Source organism: Haliotis rufescens, unplaced genomic scaffold, assembly GCF_023055435.1.
Source record: "Haliotis rufescens isolate VD_foot unplaced genomic scaffold, xgHalRufe1.0.p SCAF_9, whole genome shotgun sequence".
NCBI classification, from domain to species: domain Eukaryota; kingdom Metazoa; phylum Mollusca; class Gastropoda; order Lepetellida; family Haliotidae; genus Haliotis; species Haliotis rufescens.
In genome coordinates this window covers 22466999-22493099 of record NW_025964383.1, presented here as the reverse complement: position 1 = coordinate 22493099, position 26101 = coordinate 22466999, and the positions used below count along the sequence as shown (strand labels likewise).

At 39.4% G+C, this 26101-nt stretch overlaps 1 protein-coding gene and 1 long non-coding RNA gene across 5 annotated transcripts in view; one reads left to right on the top strand and one right to left on the bottom strand.

Moving 5' to 3' along the window:
- The window catches only part of LOC124120610 (E3 SUMO-protein ligase RanBP2-like), a 160204-nt gene that overhangs the window by 39084 nt on the left and 95019 nt on the right, over nt 1-26101 (bottom strand). The window lies entirely within an intron of this gene.
- Nucleotides 22401-23253, top strand: LOC125377533. Its single transcript, XR_007219692.1, has 2 exons — nt 22401-22819; nt 23145-23253. It is a non-coding gene; the product is annotated as an uncharacterized LOC125377533 (long non-coding RNA).

Sequence of the window (26101 nt, the reverse complement as noted above, 5' to 3'; positions counted from 1 at the left end):
CAAACACACACAAACATGATAATGAAAGGTAGATATTTAAAATAATTTAACATCACTACTCCAAGGAAAAGTACACTAGAATTCACTCTGTATGAAAACACTTCATCGAATACGGAAATAGTTCGTGAACTGTGGACTTCATTTGTATTATCCACGTATTATACATATATACTACTCAAAAGAAGTTAAGGAACCCACAATTCTTACATGTGACTATCGAGTTAATCTGTCATGGCATGAGAGATTATCTGTAGCCATTTGAAAGAATTGGATGTTCCTTAACCTTTTTTGAGTAGTATATATTGATCATAAGAATAGCTTACATTTTAAAACGTTTTCTTTAACATGTACTGAAGTCTGAAGTTTTCCATGTCACTAGGCAAGTGTCAAGTCTGGACTGAGAAATTGCAAATAACATGTGAACTGACTGAACATAATAGATTTGCAAGTTAGACTCATTAACACATTAACTTTGTGGCTTCTGATGTCTGTTCTGCGGAGCATATGTTACCGTTGAGCTTCCCTCAATGCCTGCCCTGTTTCCATATGGCCATTCAAGGTGTGAGTCTGGTACATAGTATTGCCCATGAGGGTGGGCTTAACTTCCTTAAAGAACTCTCCATCAATGAAGTAAGGATTCTCATCATCATGATTCCCAACAACATTGGACTCATCCTTGCCCATGAAGCCAGTGTGTCCCATGAGGTTGGTCCTACAACGTGTACGAGGAGATGGAGGTCTGTAGCCAGGTAAGCCTGCTGGACTAGGCATTTGGTATCCAAACTGAGCAGGAGCAATTCCCTGAGGAGGGGGGTAAGGTGGATGGTGGGGTGAGGCCATGTGAGGTCCAGGTGTAGACAGACTGAAGTAGTTGTACTTCTGGCTCAAGTTAAGTTGGGACTGTAAACGTGAATTGTTCTTTGCTGGAAAAACATGTCGCATAGGAGGCCGATATAGAAAAATTATGAGAAGTATTTCAGTCTAGTTTGTTTGTTCTTTTACGCCACACTCAGCAATATTCCAGCTATATAATGGCAACCTGTAGGTAATCGCTTCTGAATCAGACAATCCAGTGACCAATATTGTGAGCAACAATCCATGCACACAAACAACTGAGTCACCTAATTTGACCACCCAAGTCAACCAGCATTGGTTGCTGGGGACCTTTTCTAACCCGGAATCCCCATGGGTTTCAGTCTAGCAAAGACATCTGACCGGTAAATATCTGCAAGGTTCAGAGAGTGACTGACTAGGTGTTAGCCTGCCTCACCAAGGTAAACCAGCAATGAAGATCATGAGCAACAGTCTACATCAACAGTGCATTGACTACACAAGAAGCACAGGATACTGCTTACCTATAATACTTGTTAGCAAAGCATTATGTCTTAAGTCCCTCTTAAGTGGACAGTGAGAGAGACATTGTGAGACATTACATACAAATAAACACGAAACTTTTGAAACATGTAATATGCTGTAACAATTAGTCAAAGAGCCACACCAAATGACAGGGAATTATCCCAACACAACTGTAAGCTTCACCTTTAGCTGTGTGATGACTTCTCTGGTCTCTCTCAGGGCCCCCACAAGCTGACTGTTGGACTTGACCAGCTCCTCATTGCGGGCAAGCACAATCTTGACCAAGGACTCTTGGGAGTAGGCCAGGGAACGGATTCTGGCATCCATGTGCTCTGGGCTTGGTCTGATGTGACGGCCAGCCTGTCCAAGAGAATGAAACACTGTACGTTGTTAACTCACCAACTGAATTCTTAGGATTTTAGGATTCCAAGGTAGTCAAACATGACCGCTATGGAGGAGGCTCAATCATAATTTGGGATAGGATCAGTAGAGGTGGAAGAACCGATCTCCATGTCCTACAGCGGAGCACAATGACAGGTGTGCGCTTCAGGGATGATATTTTGGATGTGTAAGTGAGAGTGTATGCTGGAGCAATCGGACTGGACTTCCTCCTCATGGACGTCAATGCATGATCTCATCGTGCCAGTGTCGTTAATGACATCTTAGAGCAGCAAACCATTTTGACAAGTGATCTGACTGACTGCAATACTGTACGACACATAAAAAAACGTCAATAGCTTACCTTCCACTCATCATTCTCAAAATAAGTCGACGTAGCTCTCTTCTCAAACATGATGCTTTCTTCCTCAGAATCGTCATCTTCTTCTTCTTTCTCCTCTGTCACAGGGACGTCCTGGCTTTTGGACACAATTGCCGAGTTGTTGGTATTCTTGGCTTGGGATACTAGCAGTACATCAGTTCCTCTTTTAGACAATTCTTCAGGTGACAGATAAACTGTTTTAATCAAGGCTGCAGCAAAATGGTCACAGTGAGTTTGGTTTATTAAGAATCTTAGAATATCAAATGACACAAATACACTATATGTATAAATCTTTGGTTGAACAAGAATAACACCATTCTTTACGACTGAGAAAATGTTAAACAGCTATGAAAAATGATCATCCAGTAGGTTTAGATTTAATTACTTTGGTTCAGTGGCTAAGAGGTAGCACCCTAACACAAAGTCTTACCAGATTCCGTTGCCTTGACCAGCTCCTGAACCTCCTCAAACTTCTTCTTGAACTGTCTGGCCAGCTCCTCTGTCCGAAACACAAGACTCACTCACATGAGATGACGACATACACAGTCAATCCTAAACTAGAACCAGGAGATGACATATCTTCTCCATTCTGGTGCAATTCAGAAATGGAGTTTGGCTACTTATACCCCACTTTTGGTACATTGCCATTAGTTACCTTCAGTTCTGTGAAGAAAAAACACATTGTTGTTCTGTATTTTTCAGTATCCCAAGTTATCAAAAGGCACCAGTTCACAACTATACTGGTCTGTAAAGCACGTTTCATCTGGAAATATCCAACGGTTTTGGAGTTCTGCACCGGAAATGAGCACTACTCTCGTGAGTAGTGTCGTGAAAAAAAAATAAGCTCCCAAATCATCAAACAGCAGCAGTACACCACTAGACTGACCTGCATAGCAAGTTTCGACAAGAAATATTCAACACTTTAGGAATTCAGCTCAAGAAACGGAAAACAGATGGATGACAGACGGACAGACATGTTGATCGTTATATCCCCTAGTTTTTTTCATAACGGGAGATGGAAAACAAGGGATGTACAAGAAATAATTGTCTATAGGGCTTTTCATACAAACCCATCATAGTATATTCTAGCGGGAGCCCAGGACGTTTGTCACAGACAGGATTTGTTTTCCATTACTTCAAAACGTGCATTACTTTCCGGAAGAGCCAAACAATCTAATCCAATTTGTGCAGCATACAAATTAATTTTGTTGGTAAATCCTGAGGATAGATCATCCCTCCACCCCCAAAAGCTTAAATTCTTTCTTAACTGAAATATAGATGCAAACTGACGGCTCAAAAAGTAATGCTGCCCAAGACATGTCTGTTATTTCAGTGGTGACTGACCTTGAACCTGAGGGCAAACTGTTCAACCTTGGCCTCGTTCTCAGCATAGTCTTGAGCAGTCCAGCACCAGGCTGTCTCTGACGTTGCCATTGGAGACAGGGTCATATTGCCAGCTATCAGATGATTACATGCTACTTTGTGTACTTGATCTCGCCTCATCAGCAATCGGTATTTATCTACAAGGACAGAAAACAAAATGGAAAACATATATAAAAGTTTTATCATTTTATTGATCTAACAACATTGTTGAGACAGAAGAACTGAACAACACATTTTCAAAGAGTCTACTGTTGTTTAATATTACAGTACTAGTTTCAGTGCAACAGTAGACTAAACTTTGAACCCTGCCCTCATCAAGCTTACGCCAAGCATGTTTATCATATCGAAAGGTTCTCTGTTGGTTGTTTCAAACAATATGATGGTGGCCTGTAAGAGTCTAGTCTAGATGAAATATGCCAATACCCGAGATGCCAGACTCAGTATCTTGTTTGAGGATCTTCATGTCTCCCACAGCTATCTCCTTCCACTGGTTGGAATCCCGCACAAATCGGAACAGCTTCGATCTCTGGCAGTACTACACCTCCCAACCTTCTTCCCCTGCAAGGACATTTACATCTATATCACATATGCAGACAAGCTATGCCAAAAACAAAACAATAACTCACACAAAAAAAGACATTATATGAACAGGAAAGTACAATTTGGCCTTGAACTCACCGGTTTTGACTTCAACAGGTTCTGGAAGGTCAATGATGGGCTTAAAGTCAATGTCATCACTCTGCACAACCTCATCATCATCAACATTGTTCCTGTTGCCTCCTGTGGAAGTCCCAAAGATCAGCTGACCTGATCCTGACCAATGGAATGGTCGGTTCTCATCTGCCAGAGAAAACATAGAATGTCAGGCCAAGCGCTATGTTCAATAACCTGGGAAGGGACTTCGCTAAGATTTCAAACAAAGGGCATCTGGCAAGCAAAATGGAGAAAGAACTTATTTTGTTCAAAATTGTGATATTGTTTTTAAAGTACCATTCTTCTTCAATTTAGAGGTTTTATAACATTGTATATCAACATTGCATTTAATACTGTGAACTAAGCATTAAGCCTCTTCCTCGTTATTGATCCTGCTATGAGTGAAATACATTTGACCAAGTGATCACATTAGAATCTAGATGTAACTATATATTGACATCAATTAAGAGCATCCTAATTCCAATTTGGGAAATTTATACATTTGCTTCAGACGTAGGGCAGAATAATGCTGGGAATTACATTTGTGGTTGAACAGGCTGCAAACAATTCTAGGACTGATGATGGTAACTGTCTACTTGCCTTTCTTGAAAGCATAACCAACTGCGTCTCCCTGTGCAGCTAGTGTAGAAAAGGACATGCCTGAAGCCTGACCGAACATGCAGAACCCTTCACTGGCACCAGTACTGCCTGCAACACCTGATGGTCAATAAGTCATTAATGCAAACATCATTGCCTTTGGTGTTTGGACCATGACAATCCAGTGATTGATTTTGTGAGCAACAATCAATGCAGTTAACACCAAGTCAAAGAATATGACCACCCAATCCGTTAAGTTGCCTCTTATGACCAGCATAGATTGCTGGGGAATTCCAACCAGTAGTCACCACAGGGATATTTGTGAATTAAAGGAACATAAAATAGGAGCATGTAACAGAAGCTCTTCCCTGTCACCATCCAATTACTATCATTACTTACTGCCCCCAAATCCTATCTTGTATCAGTTTCACAATGGTTGGCTATTCAGTGTTAGAATTAAACGGGGACCCTGGGGTCTCTATTTAGTTTTGTATTAACATGATGGTTATGATAAGGACCCACTGACTTGCATGCTTAATTCTGACACTTATATTGATACCTCAACAAAGCTCCAGACGACTATCAAGACTGATTACTTCATGGAAGTGTAAATACTATAAACCAAAATCACTTACTACCAGCACTGCTTGAAACTTGAACTGAAGCTATTGTTGGTGCAGGACTTGTCTCCTCAGATTTTGCTGTAATGATAAACGAACCTAAATAAACTTTGGAATAAAGAAATTAAATTGACCAATGTGAGATTTCAGAAAAAAAGAAGCTAGCCATTACAATAATTTTATATTCTTGTTAAAGAACCATACTTTCGTCCTTTTAAACATAACCTCATGAAGACTGTTAATAATACTCACATTTGGCTTTGACCTTGCTGGGCACGCTGACTTTACTGGGGTCATAGTCCTCACAGCCAATACAGCCTGGACAAGGGGGTTTGTTTTCATAGAGGTAGAAGGACTCGGGCAACTGGTACTTCCTGGCTCTGGCCTTCTGTTCCTCTGTAGCCTCCTCCACATACAGGAACTCCACACCTGAAGTGTCCAAGGGACACAGAACCAAGCGTCAGCAACAAGGAAGTAGAGCGGGCATCTCATGGGTAAAGTGCCATTTAGAAATCAGTAGGTGAAATCAGTTTTTCAGAACTGTAGGGTCAAAAATGAAAAATGGTGGGGGGTTTCTTTTTCACAAAGGGGCCAAAGGTTACTTCTCCTATATAAACGTACCTTGAAGTCTATTTCATGACTAAATTAGTTGGAAGTTACTGGTTTTTTCTGAATGTGACATTAACCAAAATAAAATAGCAACAATCCGTAAAAACTTGGGACAATTCATAATCCAATAAACAACCTCACACAGTGCCACTCCTGGAGGGGCATATCTTAGAATTGTAAAATGTGGAGGCAGGTGCCACAACTTCGAAACATCACATTTAATATGTAGTATAGGTGTGAGCACCAGACCTAGTGGCCTGGTTCCCACATTGGGAACCACTACACCAACACCCGAGTAGTTTTCTACATGCAGCTGGCAAACTGCACAGGGCGAGTGTATAGCACCAGTAATTATCAGATTCTAATCCTGTTGAGAAAAGATGCAAAAGTCCAAAAGCATAAATTATCTTGCTTTGCTACATACACTGATCCAGCATTAAAAACACAATTCCAATAATCCCCATAATATATTTCCATATTTCATAAAGAGGGCTAGGTTTGTGCTCAAAAGTTGATATTGTTGTAATAACAACATTGTGTTTTTAATGCTGGCTATACACTTATATTGATACCTCAACAAAGTTCCAGACGACTATCAAGACTGATTACTTCATGGAAGTGTAAATAATGTAAACCAAAATCACTTACTACCAGCACTGCTTGAAACTTGAACTGAAGCTATTGTTGGTGCAGGACTTGTCTCCTCAGATTTTGCTGTAATGATAAACGAACCTAAATAAACTTTGGAATAAAGAAATTAAATTGACAAATGTGAGATTTCAGAAAAAAAGGCTAGCCATTACACTTATTTTATATTCTTGTTAGAGAACCATAGTTTCGTCCTTTTAGACATAACCTCATGAAGACTGTTAATAATACTCACATTTGGTTTAGACCTTGCTGGGCACGCTGACTTTACTGGGGTCATAGTCCTCACAGCCAATACAGCCTGGACAAGGGGGTTTGTTTTCATAGAGGTAGAAGGACTCGGGCAACTGGTACTTCCTGGCTCTGGCCTTCTGTTCCTCTGTAGCCTCCTCCACATACAGGAACTCCACACCTGAAGTGCCTAAGGGACACAGAACCAAGCGTCAGAAACAAGAGTCATAGGGCTCACAGCCACTTCGCACTACTACAATATCTACTGTCAAACTTCATTACTTCACCACCGGTTGTTATGTGTTCCCAATTCGTTCATTATTATCCAACTATATAACAAATATTACTAGAAACTAACATATCTTTCAATTTTGGAAATTCAAGTTATTTCCAAGTACCCCCGAGTCTAATGTACTTGCAAACACATATGATTTATGTTGTGGGTTAAGGTCAAGCGTAGACAATTAAGTTTATATTATCAGTTTTAGGCCATTGACACCTACTTTAAGTCACAAACTTGTTAAGCACTTGCGTTTTCATGGTCCTAATATCAGTTATGACCTGCTGCCTTTTCCTGAAGTGGGTGACCCCAAAAGATCAAGGTAACAGTGAAGATCCCAAAGAGAAGTCAAATATAGTGTATAATTTCCTCAGTAAATCAGGTACAAATGTTTGGCTGTGAAAACAGTACCTAAAGGTTTTGATATTATAAAGAGAGGTATATATTTTTCTTGTAAAATACTAGTAGTTATCAATATGCCCTTTGATGTTTTGTTCCTTCTACCTCCCACATTTAGCTGACACGCTGTGATATAATTGGAATACTGTTAAAAGAGGCGTTAAACCCAACAAACTGACTCACTCCTTCTGCAGATCATCAGCCTGTATGCAAATATCATAAACTTTATCGGGGCGGTCGGGTAGCCTAGTGGTTAAAGCGTTCGCTTGTCACGCCGAAGACCCGGGTTCGATTCCCGACATGGGTACATTGTGTGAAGCCCATTTCTGGTGTCCCCGCCGTGATATTGATGGAATATTGCTTAAAGCGGCGTAAAATCATACTCACTCACTCACTGACTCACTCACTCACTCATAAACTTTATCATAAATAAATTTAGTTTCTTTATGACATACATGAATGTCAGCAATGGTGTTGTTTGAAGCTATCATACACTTGAAGTTTCTTTACCTTCTCAGGTTCAGTGAGGATGAGACGAACATAAAACCTCTCGCCACAACCGAGTTCTGACAAGAACAAATCTACAAAGTCTGCTGCAACCACGTCATCACCCATGAGCTGGAACTCAAGCCCGGGTGATGGGAAGTCATGGGTTTGGTATGCTAAGGACTTCTCAGAAGAGGAGGGCAAGGTGGAACACCTGGCTGTCAGGTTTAAGAACAAGGAGATAACTGACAAGTTCAAAAAGGAGTTTGATGCTGTCAAGCCTGATGGAGAAAAGTGTGTTTCTGTGGATGCTACAGGAGACGTGTAGATTGACGGTTAGCCTACCATAATCAGTTATTGTCGCATAGGTAATAACCTAAGTTTTAGCCGGACAAACCCGTCGACGGATAGACAATTAGGCCGTTTTAATCTATGAACCATGTAGCCATGGCAATGCGAAAAACACTGTTCGTTATGAGCTAGGGACAAGGGGACAAGGGTGTTACAGCCTTGTCAGTTATGAGGATGCATTCTCGTGACGGACTACTCGAATTGGTACATGACCCGCTCAGTCTGTTCAGTCTCAGTTCCTGCAATCTGTGCTTGAAAACGGGTTCTTGAGCTCAAAAGGGCCATTGTTGATTATTCCCACTCTTTTCTCCCAAGAGTTTTTTGACAATTTGTCTGCAAAGACGTCAGAGAATGTTGGATCGAGCCCCTAATCTCTATATTATCACAATATCATTTATCCGTACAGACACAATACAATCGCTTGTACATGATGTCGCCACATGTAGTTTAAATGTCTGTGTATTGTTAATACTAAGGGACCGACCATTTGATATTCTATTCCCACTTATATTTGATGTAATATAACAAAATATCGTATATACTGTTGAGGACAGATACATCCGTATCCGTTGATAATTCCAGTAATACCTCATTTTCTCTCTGGTCTAAAACACTCCTGAGCTGCCTAAATGTATGTTTTATCTCTTCTTTAAGATCTTGAGCATTACACTCAATATCCAATTCAAGACCATCAACTTTGCCTTCCAAATGTTTGACAAGACTAAGCCTTTCTGAAACATGCTGAATACCTTCCTTGAGAGTGTTCCAAGACATGGCTTGAATGCCATCGTTGTTGTTGGTGCATAAAACCGCCCCAGCGTCGTTTTGGGTGGTTGACAACAACACCTGTTTTGTTGTTACAACATCCTTAGTTTCGCCAACATCATTCCTCTTGAAGTCCTCCTGGCAAATGCCACACCGTATAGTATCAGTGTTGTCGGCATCCTGGCATGTCTGACACACTGAATGTAGACAAGGAAGTAGGTATGGATCGGGTCCACCGAACGTGTAGGGAGTTTCACACACTCCACATTGATGCAGTGTCGTATTCCTGGACGTAGTTTCTTTTAAGACGTATCTGCAAAAAAATGAGTTTTCATATTTAATCGGCTTGAACCTATCTCAGGTGCTGCCATTTCTATTTTGATATCCCTTTGGGTCTCCAATTAAAGTAGCAAGCATGACTGATGTCAATGCCGCATCTACTCGCCCGTTGAGGACACATCTTTTTAATAAACATGCTACTGTCATGTACATTGAGTAATAACATCACAAGTCGACAGGAGTATGTGGCCAGACCCCCAAGCTGCCGACATACCCCTCCCCACAGTAGAACAAAGCAAACTTAAGTTTTCCTTTTTTTGTATCCAACAGACTAGAAAATGGTGGTCGTGGTCAAATGTTTTGGTGGCAGATACTGTTTTAGGGTCAAAATGCACTTTTCTGTTGTAAAAATAGAGAAAATCAAATAAAGTCCCCACCCCCCCGCCGACACGACTTATGATGAGATGGCAATGTTCATATTCCACATAACTTTTATGATTTTTGAAAAAACATTGGTAATATGTTATCCCACCCCTATTTTGTCAAAATTGCATATTTCTATTCACATTGTTAATTTCATTTAGTATAGATTGATACAACACATACCTATAACCATTTACAAATACCTTTTTTTATATAGGATATTATTAAAGGTTTGCCTAAAATCAAAGATTATGTAAACCACCGAGGAGGTACATTCGGTCAATGTCACTTTGAAGGTCAAGTTCTAAATTAATACATAAATAGTATTTTAAAAATGCTCGCAAATGCACATACTACTATCATCACTGATTCTGGGCATGCTTGGTAAATCCCTATAGAATATACGAAGAAACCAACACCAAATGTGCACAACGAGATCAAATCAACTGCTTCCCCTCAAAATAAACAAGCAGATGATACTGTGAATTCAATCTCAAGACACATAAAAGTATAAGGAAAAAAGGTCAACTTCTTTATTGTGAGGAAAATAACGTTTCAGAGCATAGACTTACTCCTTCATTAGATGAATTAATGCTATGAAGCAGAGACCATATATATTTTCCTGCAAGAACAACAAAGCCAACAAAGTAATAAGATAAAAAAGGTGGAAAGTTAATTGGCGCTGATAGGTGATTAGCAATGGTAAAATTGAACAGTTAACAGTCTCCGAGCCAATGGCAGAGGCACCAGCAGCGCATGTTCCCATTCCGAGAGGATGTATACACCCGATCTCCTGCAACTGTAGCAACCAATACATTGGAGACACCATCAGATCCCTCAACACCAGACTCAAAGAGCATCAGACCTCCGTCAACAGAGTAGAACTGAAATCCGCTATTTTCGAACACATCATCAAGAACCAAGACCATAACATCATGTGGGAATCCACCAAAGTCCTGTCTACCAACAACTGGCGACAAAGAAAATTACAAGAAGAAAATCCATCTGGAGACACCAGCCAGCCATGAACTGTGACCAGGGAACCTATCTGCTCAGTGCTGGGGATTTATTGCTTTGATTATTGTCTGTGCTAATTATCCAGCTGGCTTTCATTTTTCCATTTACAATTCTATTGCTATTACCTATCAGTGCTAATTACCCCCTGTCTCTCGTTTGTCCATTGCCCATTGCCTATTTACATATTATATTAGTTGAGATAATGATAAAGATAAGATCTTATGAAACTTATTTAGATTGTAACTTAACGATATAGTGCTTTGGACCCAAGCTTCAATAGCGTAATTGCAGTGAGCTGAGATAATCGAGACTGGGTATTCTCTGTTATTTATTTGTAAGTGAATCGTAGAAGGCAATTGCACGCTGGTAGTTGTGATCTAGAAGAACATTGTGAAACGTGATATTCTTATAATGATGTCTGGTTATAAATTCAAAGACGATAGCTTTCTCAATATTGCTGACACATGTTGAAATGTTGAAGAAGTTGTCAGTTTGGATTGAGCCACCTAGAAATGTCCCTAAACTCGGCACAATGTTTGAAGTGTTTAAAAGTAGAACACTTATTAAATTGCATTCATACAATTGACATCTGCATGTTTTTCTTCACAACTTCAATGTATTTTTTCAGATTTATCTGAAGTGAGGGTTTCTGCAACAAACTGTTTCTGTGCCATCATACAGATCGAGCCAGTGCTATGGACATCAGTTTAATCCATATCCCCTGCACACTCTTATTGAATTGTGCAGGGGATATGGATTGGTCAACGAGAGGTTCCAAATCACAAACAAATGAACTGATGGAATGTCATATTAGTGACAAGTCTTGCTTAAGGTTTTTGGGGGTCTCCACTTCATGACTTACTACGTACCCATGCTACACACTTTCAGTTCCTGCCTTATATGCTGGAAAAGTATACTTATCTAAAACTACAATGTTTGAGATGTACAGTGCAATACTTGGTATAAACTCTATCATTACTGTTTCTGATCGGCAACACACTCAAAATAATGAACTCAAACAACGTCACTTCAATCAGTATTTACGCTAACACCAAAGAGTTCGGGATTAATTTTGCAAAGGCAGAATGCAGAAAAGACGAATGTGTTTGTCAGTATGAAAACACATTATTTTTATCTGCTAAATGATGTTGGGTCACACGAGCATACTCTTAGTATTGTTATAGCTTAAAGGTAACTCAAATATATTCGAACTCGGCCCATGTGACCGACATGTCCATTATCCTTCATCAGATAAAGCCAACAACGCCATTGGTCCAAAGTTATATTACTATTTTAGTACATTAACAATTCATTTTTTAAAACTGACCTTTGTGAACGAACAAAATATCCTGTGACTTTCTCTAGTATCTGGGAAAAGAAAGACCCCACCATGTTCTTCCTCGTTGGTGAAGGTGAACTCAAGGTGGGAAATAGAAATACTGTAGACTGAACACCTAGTGTCCCTCAGCCTGCAACGCAGTCACTGCAATTTTAACACTTGACCTACATTGGGGCCTCTTATCACCAAACAGGTTATAATGTGCACAGTGTGTTACACAGCTCAGTGGGGCGTGGGGTGGAAACCGACGTCGAAATCAGTACGACGCGCATGCCGGTAACCCTTACCTTGTGCAGTGCATTTCTGCCTTTTGTAAACACTTGCCCTACATTTGGGGCCTCTTATCAGCTGGTAAATACAAACAATACCAGGGTTGAAATCGATACAGATAATCTTTTCTATGCACAGCAAGACCCCAGTGAATATATTAGTCGGACATGAAAGGTTGTGACAACGCTTATAGATATTACATGCACGATAATGAGCAAGTGAGAAAGTTTGTGAGTAAGAAAGAAAACGTACAATTTTATAAATAACAACTGCTGGTTTATTGCAGATAGCGCGGTTTCGATGTAGATTCTCAATCATTATCAAGCTTGAGTGACAACAACCAATTGATGAGAGGCATATACTAGCATGATATGTTCTGATAAGCAGAGTGGAGGGGGGCACCAGAAATGGGCTTCACACACCGTACCCATGTCGGGAATCAAGGCAATGAAGCACATGCGCGATGAAGCCAGATGTACAGTAAGGATAAGGATTAAACGGATAAAACAGTTGTTACAAGCTAATTGGATACTAATTATAAAGGATTATTGCTTGATTACAACTTCATAGGCAGACAAGATGTCTGATACCCTTGATCTCTGTGCATTTCTTTAGCTTCCGAAGGTTTTCTTTTGGTGAAATCCAGGTTGAGAGGCCAGTGCTTATTGTACGAAAAACAACATATGTATAACTCATTAAGAATGTTAACATAAAGCACAAACTTTAAAAAATAATAATTCCTGTATGTTGGACAAGTCCATTTTATGAAGGGGGGGGGGGGGGGGGGGGGGGGGAGTTTAGTATTTCACGGATATTCTTACAATTTCCACGTTGATTATCCGTACCTTTTCTCCCTATACCGATTGACATATCTCTTCTACTTTTGGGAACGATTTCGTTTAGCTACGCTGCCAAGCTACATCTATGGAGAGCAACTCACAGACACTTCCCAATCAGAATAAAGGTTCTTCAATTATGACGTCATCAAGTTGTGTACCCAAATGACACTGAGGAGCCTAAAAGGTAATTTTATAGGTACAAAGATGATAAACTTAGAGAATATTCGTATTATCGCTCATGTAGGTAACGGCCTATAGCCTGAGGTAATTGCCTAACTCTTGTCCCGAGGTGATGACCTCACACCGGCCCTTGCATTCCCAACCTGCTGCAAATGTCACCCGAGTTGGGGGTGGTCTCAAAATATTGCTGTTATTGTACTTTAATAAGTAATGCGTTGAAGTGGATAGCAATTAAGATATGTAATGCATTATATATGATTGAAAAAGTGATGGAATAGTTAAAGCTATGAAACGGGACGAGTATTGGATGGTTGGGGGCTTTTGAATCAAGAAGAATTGGTTGTTCTACAGATGATTTATTTAGCCAACATCTGACTGAAGACGTATCTGAGTCTGTTCTATCACCCAAAGGTATGCTAACTGGTGAAACAAGGCTGATATCTACGGCGTCACGTTGGCGGTAACGACGTTCTATTTCAAGAACGCGATCTTGGGCCTATTGCAATGCCTCTGATGTGATTCTAGCAAAGTGTTACATAACTCGTATGTTGCTGCGAATTGACAGAGGTCGCTGCCCAGTGTCAAGAACTGGTCGGGACAACTTGTTGACAAACCGGCTTGGAGTATCATTATATAACCAAGTCTTATTTTTCTGTTCACCTCGCTGTACGGACTGGCCATGGGTCAAAGCAAAAAGGTGACCGGTCAGTCAGTCGACAATTACAATATGTTTACTACATTGTGGCCGTGAAACGATCCTTATGCAGTCAAAAGTTTAATATCAAAACTCTGCATAAATAGCGAGATGATTTGGCAAAAGAGGCAGACACTTGGAGAAACCTCCAGACCGCAGACAGAGATACTTCTAGACCTCTCCAATAGACACTTCCCAGAGTTCTCCAGCAGACTCCCAAGAGTTCAGGTAATGCCGAAGGACGCTGAAACAACGTTACCTACGACTTGCAGTCCTGTGTGCCTTAGCCTTCCGGTAGTGACGATCAATCTCAGCGTGGCGATGCTATATAAAAATAAACTCTTATCTCTCCTTGCACTTATGTGTTGCCTCTTTCTTTGTCACCATTTGACATGTGTCCGTTTGAATGATTTGATATGCCACGAACCTTGCAGCTTGCCAAGATAAGCTCAAAAGTGTTGAGCTCGCAATGTGTGACTGGTGTGCGTAAGGCAACGTGATCGTGTTGTACCACCGGGATATCTGTCTTGTACTTCTACTGGTTTCTTATTCAGGTGAATTTTCTCCAGGAGTTGAACTTTCGTTTCAGATGGTCTGAAGTCGATGTTGCAAGATATCGGATACTCTTGCTTAGTCATGGTTGGCAAGACAATATCTGGTTTCCGAACATAATGATGACTGGCGTTATCCATGACATGACACTGGAGTTCTTAAGACTGCAGTAGCTGATGTTCCAACCAGTCTTTGAACGCATCACCAATCATTTCCTTGTGATACTCGCCAGTCTTCTTTTTCGCCTGGAATACTAGCCCAAATCTACCATAAGCCCCAGATCTGAAAGCTCTGACTGCCATAGTCAGGAATGATGCGGATATAGTTAGACGTCACAGACAGGATGGAATATTTCCGCCTGAAAACTGCTCGGTCATCAACACGTGCAGTGTATCGAAATCCCTTCTCCTGTAGTGCAATAATTAATGTAGTCCCTGAAACATTAATTGGGTTTTTAATTTCCTCCAGAATTCTACTTCATGTCGGGGCTACATTCTGCTCATAAGGCTTGTGTATTAATGTTTCGCAGACTACAATAATTATTGCACTACGGGAGAAGGGATTTCGATGGCAGTCAGTGCTTTCAGATCGTTTACCTTGACGAAACCTGGGAGAATAAGAATCATTCCACTGACTACATGTTGCTGCTGTCAGATGGACGAAACGGGACCGTGCTACCATCAGGTAAACATAATCATGTCATTGTTGTGCATGCCAGAACCGTGATCTGGGGCTTATGGTAGATGTATGCCTAATCACCTCTTTATCTAAGCTAATATCCTTTTACGTCGCGATTATCTTTTACAGACGACCCCTACCTTTAATTAATCATACCGTAGACTTGCGAGTATGAAAGCCCCCGAGCTTGGGCAGTTCTGTAATACACCCTAAAACGAAAAATGTTTCCCTCTGTCTCACTCAAGTTTAAAGAACTTATATACATTCCTACTACAGACTCGTGCGGTGTACCATGGTCATGGCTATGCACATGTAATCCAACATGCATCATGGGAGCAGTGATGACAAAACAAATGCAGCGTCATTTTGTTATTTTCTAAGAGACACATCTAGACCTTTCTCCAATTTGGGTTTTTGAGGGTAAAATGTTTTATGAAGACTACATTATCATCATTATCATAACGGAGTCCCACGCGCTTACTTCTATTGCCCGTTTCTCATTGGACTTAATAAATCTGAATAAAACTGAAGTTGCTGTTTTCTTTCAATTCTTTCTCCTGTAAAATGATCAGTAGGACTCCTTGTTACTGAAATACCAGTACTTCAAACCACAGACAGGTACATCGGTACTTTTTTTCTTGATATCTCAATAGCACGTCTAATGGGCAAAAAGCATTTTTCTAAAATTACAACAATACTTTAATACCCATGTTTCCATCAGTTAATAATTAAGTATGTAATTGGCAGAAATCAAGATTCAAGGTCATTGTTAAAAACGGAAGTATTATAATGGTGGCTTCTTCAAACGTTGTTACTCACACAGCACTTGCAGCTCATGATATTGGAGCAGGTTTAACGTCACAAGCTTCAGAAAAGGGGGGTGGGGTGAAATGGTGCATGTGTTCAAGGTTACTGCACTTAAATAGGGACATGCATGTGTTGTATCTGTGATGAGTGTGATGTGTGTGGCAGTCCAATAGTACCAACTACCTGAGATACCCCACTCACACATAGTATAATGACTGACACAGTATACGAAACAGTCCTTGTTTTATCCCACTAATGCCCAGCGACAGGTAGGGTGACAAGTACAATAGTTTCACTTCTTCCGGTATGTCACAACCACTCACCTTACTCTCTCTCCAGGCAGACACTCTATCAACAAGGCGGTCAGCTTTAAACAGGAAAACCCAAGTTGTATTTTCTTCCAGTTTTATGCCATCACTTTGGGGCAAAGGTCTGCAATACAAATAAACCTGTCACTTGCACACGCTTTTCTTCTTTGCATAATAGAATACCAAAATATGATTCAGTAAACAGTAACAACAGGGATATTTATTCATGTATTTACAACAATGTTTTTTCAAGCAATACATATGTTGGATGAATGTTGATGAGGATGCTGACCTGATATTTGCAACAGAAAATTCCATGAATTACTTGTATGATGTGTGAAATTCAGAAGCTTAGCTAGATATACCATTCTTGAATTAGCACTATGTCATTTTGATGAAACATAAAATGCACTTCTATAAAAGATGACAAAGGAATCCTTGGATATAATACCATCTTGCTAATCTAATTATTCATATTAATGACACTGATGTAATAACACTGTGAGATAATAATCTTTAACTATTTCGCCTTTTCCATCATGTACAGCAAGGGCAAAATGCCTGCAAGTTCAGGTTCAAAACATTCCGCACACATGTATGGACACAGGCACCAAATTTCATGATTTGTGATATCATTACTGCATGGCAACTTAGTGTGGACATTGGGTTGCCAAGCAACTAAAAAACAATTTGTTCACCAGGTCTGTCAGGTGGCAACAAAACCTTTCATTTATTGTCCAGAAATATTCTTTCACTTTGTACACACATATATTCCAATTTGCCTAATTCTTCTTTTTCTTCATATTTTCTAGTCTGAAAACATTAAAACAATGATTAGTTAATATATCTGGGTTAATGTTATTTTAATAAGATATTTATTCAGTTGAAAAATCTGTCAAATTAAACCTCTTGTAATCATTTATTCACATTGCATGGCTACTGCATGGTTTGCATATAAGGGGCATCAGTATTAAGCAGTAAACTTAAGTAAACAAGACGTCAACAGTTACAGATATAATATTTTGTAAACGTCAGAAACCTTCAAATGCAGATCTTTCAGTACTCGGTGGAATAGAAAGGCATTTACGGAATGTTCCTTTCAAAAGTTTAGTCATTGTAAGGCAACACATTTAATTACCTTCCTCTAAGAATGAACTTAAGAGTGCAGACAGCTCAGGCGAACATGAAACAACTGAGGAAGCATCTGTGGCTGACACACCCTCCCCTGTTTGTGATGAGGCTGCTGATTGGCTGCCCTCACTTTCACCTGGCTGTATCCTCGTCTCACATTGGCCACTGCCACCCATAGAGGTTGCAGAGCTTGCTTCAGATTGGCTAACAAGGATTTGGGTTTGACCTGGTCGTTGGGCAGGAATTGGGGATAAGTACAAATTCAAATCAGGAGAATCATTCAATTCAAGTCCAGAAAGAAACAGTGCTAGGGCTAGTGACAGCTAATGCTATGTATACAAACATATTGAACAACTGGAGCATGAATTTCCGTCCCACTGAAACACAAGAAGCGGGGATATAAGGACACACAAAGCAAGCAAGGGAGGGAGGTCTCAAGCAGCATCCACAGGGGATAGCTAATGCTATGTATACAAACATATTGAACAACTGGAGCATGAATTTCCGTCCCACTGAAACACAAGAAGCGGGGATATAAGGACACACAAAGCAAGCAAGGGAGGGAGGTCTCAAGCAGCATCCACAGGGGATAAAAGTACGCTTCCATCAATGGGGATCTCATGCCCTGCGATGACAGGTTAAAGATAACACAGGGTAATATGGCTATTAATCACTACACACGTTCTATTATTACAATGTTATTTCGTCATGACAGTAATACAGATACAGGATGAAAAGAATGTAGAATGAAAGTCTTAAATATGTTGTCATTTAAGTTACTCAATGCTATTGCTCATTTGATCTAGTTTTGTAACGATACGGCAATACAGTATTGTCTCACAATATGAGGCCCACGAAACAATACATCGATTTTCAAACCCTCTATCACCATAAATACGTTACGTTACATTACATTACAAGTTATATTTGCAAAAAACACACCTGAATGATAACTGTTCATCAACCAGCTAATGCAGATTCCCAGTTTGGCTATATTTGGCACAACATTTACAGTGCCCTCTGGCCTATATGTTTCTGCCCTACAATATCCCATTTTGATCTCTGAAATTTTAAACATGATTCATGTATGTGATTCACATGCCAAAAGAAAGAATATCATCTTTTGAAACAAAAGTGCCGTATCGGGATACAAATCGTATCGCACCCATTGTATTGGGATATGTATCGTATCGCGACCCAATCATATCGTTACACCTCTAATTTGATCATGTATCAACACAACCCATGATCCTCAACAGATATTCAAGTAGAAAGGAAAGAAATTAGTATTTCAAAGTAAAGCACTTACCACTACCACCACCACCACAAAACACACAATTAACATGAATGAGTGAGAGAATTAGATTCTACATCAACCTGTTTCTGTTGTTAGTGAGTTGGTATTGTGGCTGCTTGAAAAGACCATGGCATATATCTTGGCGTGTTAGCTTAGTCTTAGATAATTGCCTTGGCCACTTGTAGGATGTTACCCAGGCATGTCATTTAAGGGTGACAAAAAAGATTGAATAGCCAGTAATTTCTAAAGCTTTTAAACTTTTCTTTCCAAGAAAACTATTGAATTGAGATAAACACTATGGAATTTCACTTCCCAAGGGTCATAACCAAATCGAACCTTTGATCAACTGATCTGGATGGAGCTAAGGGACAAAACTCAGTCATGCCTAGTTATTCAGCCTTGCATCAAAAACTAGGTAATGATGGAGACCACAAATTTTGTTGCCTTTTGTAACAAGAATTGGGCACTGGGTGCGAAGCTATTCCACTGTGTCCATGATCACAACATCAAAGGAAGATACACAGCTCCTTAGGCTAGACATTCTGCATGACAAGGATTCATTACTCGGTTTGGTGTCTGTTGCAAAATTAATCTCTCAATATCCACATCAATCTCTTCACTCACTCACAAATGCATGTTAGTATATCGTGGAATGAAGCAGCACAACGCCCACAAAATCAGACCCTCCATGCAATTTAAGTTCAAGTCATGCAATGCAAGTTCAAGTTGTGCAGCTAATAAGTTAAAGGTGCTGTGTAAGTGAACATCTGTTTCTGAAGTTGAAAAGCACGATTCTTCCTACGAACACAGCTGGTGGTCAACATACACACATCAGTAAGTCAATTGATCAATGTATGTCTAACTCATGTTGATCAACTAAAAACTAACAAAAGCATTTTCTTCATGATTTGGAGAAAGTTTCTTTGGAAGTAACTGTTTCTATATGGTGAAGCTTGTCACAAAACACAGTTGGATCACACATGTTACTGCACACTCTGACCAACAGGTCATAATAATTTCAGTTGAGACTTACCTCCGGTAGCATCGTCGTGAGAAAATATAACAGGTGTATCCATTTCATTTGAAATCCTCTCTGAAAACTCAGAATCTCGGGCTAAGCTCACACCCTAAAACCACAACAACAAAACCTTGTCAGTTCTTTCAACACTAAAATCTTTATAAAATAAGATAAATTTGTTTGTTTCTTTGTTGTATAAACTTGATGGATCCAGAAGAACGTTAATGTGTGTTTAGACTTAATATATTTTAGACCCATGAAGATTCGGGGTGGAATAGGTCTTTGGAACTCATGCTTGCCGTAAAGGCGACTAAGTGGATCGGGTGGTCTGGCTCGCTGACTTGGTTGATGCATATCATCGTATTCCAGTTACATGGATCGATGCTCATGACGTCACTGGATTGTCTGGTCCAGACTCGATTATTTACAGATCGCCGTCATATAGCTGGAATATTGCTGAGTGCGGCGTTAAACAACAAAGAAACAAACAAATATATCTTATTTTATATAGGTTTTAGTGTTGAAAGAACTGACAAGGTTTTGTTGTTGTGGTTTTAGGGTGTGAGCTTAGCCCGAGATTCTGAGTTGTCAGAGAGGATTTCAAATGAAATGGATACACCTGTTATATTTTCTCACGACGATGCTACCGGAATGGTCAGAGTGTGCAGTAACATGTGTGATCCAACTGTGTTTTGTGACAAGCTTCACCATATAGAAACAGTTACTTCCAAAGAAACTTTCTCCAAATCATGAAGAAAATGCTTTTGTTAGTTTTTAGTTGATCAAGATGAGTTAGACATACATTGATCAATTGACTTACTGATGTGTGTATGTTGACCACCAGCTGTGTTCGTAGGAAGAATCGTGCTTTTCAACTTCAGAAACAGATGTTCACTTACACAGCACCTTTAACTTATTAGCTGCACAACTTGAACTTGCATTGCATGACTTGAACTTAAATTGCATGGAGGGTCTGATTTTGTGGGCGTTGTGCTGCTTCATTCCACGATATACTAACATGCATTTGTGAGTGAGTGAAGAGATTGATGTGGATATTGAGAGATTAATTTTGCAACAGACACCAAACCGAGGAATGAATCCTTGTCATGCAGAATGTCTAGCCTAAGGAGCTGTGTATCTTCCTTTGATGTTGTGATCATGGACACAGTGGAATAGCTTCGCACACAGTGCCCAATTCTTGTTACAAAAGGAAACAAAATTTGTGGTCTCCATCATTACCTAGTTTTTGATGCAAGGCTGAATAACTAGGCATGACTGAGTTTTGTCCCTTAGCTCCATCCAGATCAGTTGATCAAAGGTTCGATTTGGTTATGACCCTTGGGAAGTGAAATTCCATAGTGTTTATCTCAATTCAATAGTTTTCTTGGAAAGAAAAGTTTAAAAGCTTTAGAAATTACTGGCTATTCAATCTTTTTTGTCACCCTTAAATGACATGCCTGGGTAACATCCTACAAGTGGCCAAGGCAATTATCTAAGACTAAGCTAACACGCCAAGATATATGCCATGGTCTTTTCAAGCAGCCACAATACCAACTCACTAACAACAGAAACAGGTTGATGTAGAATCTAATTCTCTCACTCATTCATGTTAATTGTGTGTTTTGTGGTGGTGGTGGTAGTGGTAAGTGCTTTACTTTGAAATACTAATTTCTTTCCTTTCTACTTGAATATCTGTTGAGGATCATGGGTTGTGTTGATACATGATCAAATTAGAGGTGTAACGATATGATTGGGTCGCGATACGATACATATCCCAATACAATGGGTGCGATACGATTTGTATCCCGATACGGCACTTTTGTTTCAAAAGATGATATTCTTTCTTTTGGCATGTGAATCACATACATGAATCATGTTTAAAATTTCAGAGATCAAAATGGGATATTGTAGGGCAGAAACATATAGGCCAGAGGGCACTGTAAATGTTGTGCCAAATATAGCCAAACTGGGAATCTGCATTAGCTGGTTGATGAACAGTTATCATTCAGGTGTGTTTTTTGCAAATATAACTTGTAATGTAATGTAACGTAACGTATTTATGGTGATAGAGGGTTTGAAAATCGATGTATTGTTTCGTGGGCCTCATATTGTGAGACAATACTGTATTGCCGTATCGTTACAAAACTAGATCAAATGAGCAATAGCATTGAGTAACTTAAATGACAACATATTTAAGACTTTCATTCTACATTCTTTTCATCCTGTATCTGTATTACTGTCATGACGAAATAACATTGTAATAATAGAACGTGTGTAGTGATTAATAGCCATATTACCCTGTGTTATCTTTAACCTGTCATCGCAGGGCATGAGATCCCCATTGATGGAAGCGTACTTTTATCCCCTGTGGATGATGCTTGAGACCTCCCTCCCTTGCTTGCTTTGTGTGTCCTTATATCCCCGCTTCTTGTGTTTCAGTGGGACGGAAATTCATGCTCCAGTTGTTCAATATGTTTGTATACATAGCATTAGCTGTCACTAGCCCTAGCACTGTTTCTTTCTGGACTTGAATTGAATGATTCTCCTGATTTGAATTTGTACTTATCCCCAATTCCTGCCCAACGACCAGGTCAAACCCAAATCCTTGTTAGCCAATCTGAAGCAAGCTCTGCAACCTCTATGGGTGGCAGTGGCCAATGTGAGACGAGGATACAGCCAGGTGAAAGTGAGGGCAGCCAATCAGCAGCCTCATCACAAACAGGGGAGGGTGTGTCAGCCACAGATGCTTCCTCAGTTGTTTCATGTTCGCCTGAGCTGTCTGCACTCTTAAGTTCATTCTTAGAGGAAGGTAATTAAATGTGTTGCCTTACAATGACTAAACTTTTGAAAGGAACATTCCGTAAATGCCTTTCTATTCCACCGAGTACTGAAAGATCTGCATTTGAAGGTTTCTGACGTTTACAAAATATTATATCTGTAACTGTTGACGTCTTGTTTACTTAAGTTTACTGCTTAATACTGATGCCCCTTATATGCAAACCATGCAGTAGCCATGCAATGTGAATAAATGATTACAAGAGGTTTAATTTGACAGATTTTTCAACTGAATAAATATCTTATTAAAATAACATTAACCCAGATATATTAACTAATCATTGTTTTAATGTTTTCAGACTAGAAAATATGAAGAAAAAGAAGAATTAGGCAAATTGGAATATATGTGTGTACAAAGTGAAAGAATATTTCTGGACAATAAATGAAAGGTTTTGTTGCCACCTGACAGACCTGGTGAACAAATTGTTTTTTAGTTGCTTGGCAACCCAATGTCCACACTAAGTTGCCATGCAGTAATGATATCACAAATCATGAAATTTGGTGCCTGTGTCCATACATGTGTGCGGAATGTTTTGAACCTGAACTTGCAGGCATTTTGCCCTTGCTGTACATGATGGAAAAGGCGAAATAGTTAAAGATTATTATCTCACAGTGTTATTACATCAGTGTCATTAATATGAATAATTAGATTAGCAAGATGGTATTATATCCAAGGATTTCTTTGTCATCTTTTATAGAAGTGCATTTTATGTTTCATCAAAATGACATAGTGCTAATTCAAGAATGGTATATCTAGCTAAGCTTCTGAATTTCACACATCATACAAGTAATTCAAGGAATTTTCTGTTGCAAATATCAGGTCAGCATCCTCATCAACATTCATCCAACATATGTATTGCTTGAAAAAACATTGTTGTAAATACATGAATAAATATCCCTGTTGTTACTGTTTACTGAATCATATTTTGGTATTCTATTATGCAAAGAAGAAAAGCGTGTGCAAGTGACAGGTTTATTTGTATTGCAGACCTTTGCCCCAAAGTACTGCATATACAAAACATTTACAGTGGGTTGATATTCATTATGATACACAAATAACACACGTTAATGGGCACATTTCATGTAATTACACTTCCCAATAGTTATATTGGTAAATTCCTTTTTAGGTGTAAGACATATCTCTACTAGGATAGGTAAAATCAAGTGGTATAAAGTTTTTTTTGATGGCATTGATGGGGACATACAAGGAATAAATGGAACCCGTCTTCAGTACAATTGCCATTACAATGTGTGCATAACAACATTTTTGGATCAATTTGCATCGTTTCAACTTATGGGACGATGAACGAAACCTACAAAATAATCGCAATGAATCCTTACAATTAAATAATTCAGTTTTACATATTTTTCAACTTCTAGGACACTTATAACCACTATACAAATTCAAAAAGGAAGATCTTGAAATCTTATCATGCCAATTCTGAAACGATATAGTAGCATAGGTAATGCGGGTTCTGGCTCACTTCAACTTGAGCCAGATTTATATACCTATACCACTACTACAGAGGGATTTTTTTATGTCAAGAGGGCTTCTTTTTCTTCTTTGGCACCACCAATTTCGGCACCCCCTACAATATCTTTTTCCACTAGAGCAATAGGATGTGCACAAAGCATACAACTGTGCCCAACGAATTCCCAATTGAACATTTGTGCCCAAGTACAGTATAGAACAAAAGTGGAAGAAGCGAAATATACAACTATGGAGATCATAGTATATTTCTCTACAAGCATTTGCTTGCTTTTCCTAGGATCGCATTATCGTTTTTGCATAAAAAATCCCTCTGTTATAGTGGTATAGGTATCTAAATCTGACTCCAGTGGAAGTGAGCCAGAACCCCTATTACCTATACTACTGATATCCTTACATCTTTGCTTGAACATATTAAGATATATATTGAGTAAGCCAGACATGAAAAACCCTTCTTGAACATTAATTTAGGTACTAACATATGAGAGACCCAGTTTATTTTCCCATCATCATCAAAGCGGCTCAGCATCTTGTAAGTCTACACCAATAACCTATGCAACGACATAAGTGACTCCTTGACGACCGTTTGGAAACACCGAGACTAAGGTCTTAATTTTTTTATTTCTGCACCACACACTAAAATTTGTCATATCTTAGTATCAAATATTGTTTGAAAAGCATGAAAAGGCAAATTTTTAAAACTCCTCAATAGTCTATGAATAGGCATGCTAGATAGGGTTTCACAAGCGCTTGACCACACTAATCTCTGAGATAATAAACCTAGATATTTATGATAGGTTACAGTTTTCATTTCAACACCTGAAAACAGCCACTTTCTACACTGCGTAAGTAACCACCGTTTCTAAAAACTATTATGTTAGACTTATTCAAGAAAGCATTCTTGCAAAAACAGAAGCAGCCCATTCAGCACACTTTCCTCAAGGTCTCAGAAATTATGAACACCATCGTGCATATTCAACCTGATGCCATTACCTTTGGTTCAGGCAAAGGCATGCCTACCACAACCTCAAACAACATGCAATTACCAAGCCTAAAGTGATGGCATAAAACTGGAAGAAAATACAACTTGGGTTTTCCTGTTTAAAGCTGACCGCCTTGTTGATAGAGTGTCTGCCTGGAGAGAGAGTAAGGTGAGTGGTTGTGACATACCGGAAGAAGTGAAACTATTGTACTTGTCACCCTACCTGTCGCTGGGCATTAGTGGGATAAAACAAGGACTGTTTCGTATACTGTGTCAGTCATTATACTATGTGTGAGTGGGGTATCTCAGGTAGTTGGTACTATTGGACTGCCACACACATCACACTCATCACAGATACAACACATGCATGTCCCTATTTAAGTGCAGTAACCTTGAACACATGCACCATTTCACCCCACCCCCCTTTTCTGAAGCTTGTGACGTTAAACCTGCTCCAATATCATGAGCTGCAAGTGCTGTGTGAGTAACAACGTTTGAAGAAGCCACCATTATAATACTTCCGTTTTTAACAATGACCTTGAATCTTGATTTCTGCCAATCACATACTTAATTATTAACTGATGGAAACATGGGTATTAAAGTATTGTTGTAATTTTAGAAAAATGCTTTTTGCCCATTAGACGTGCTATTGAGATATCAAGAAAAAAAGTACCGATGTACCTGTCTGTTGTTTGAAGTACTTGTATTTCAGTAACAAGGAGTCCTACTGATCATTTTACAGGAGAAAGAATTGAAAGAAAACAGCAACTTCAGTTTTATTCAGA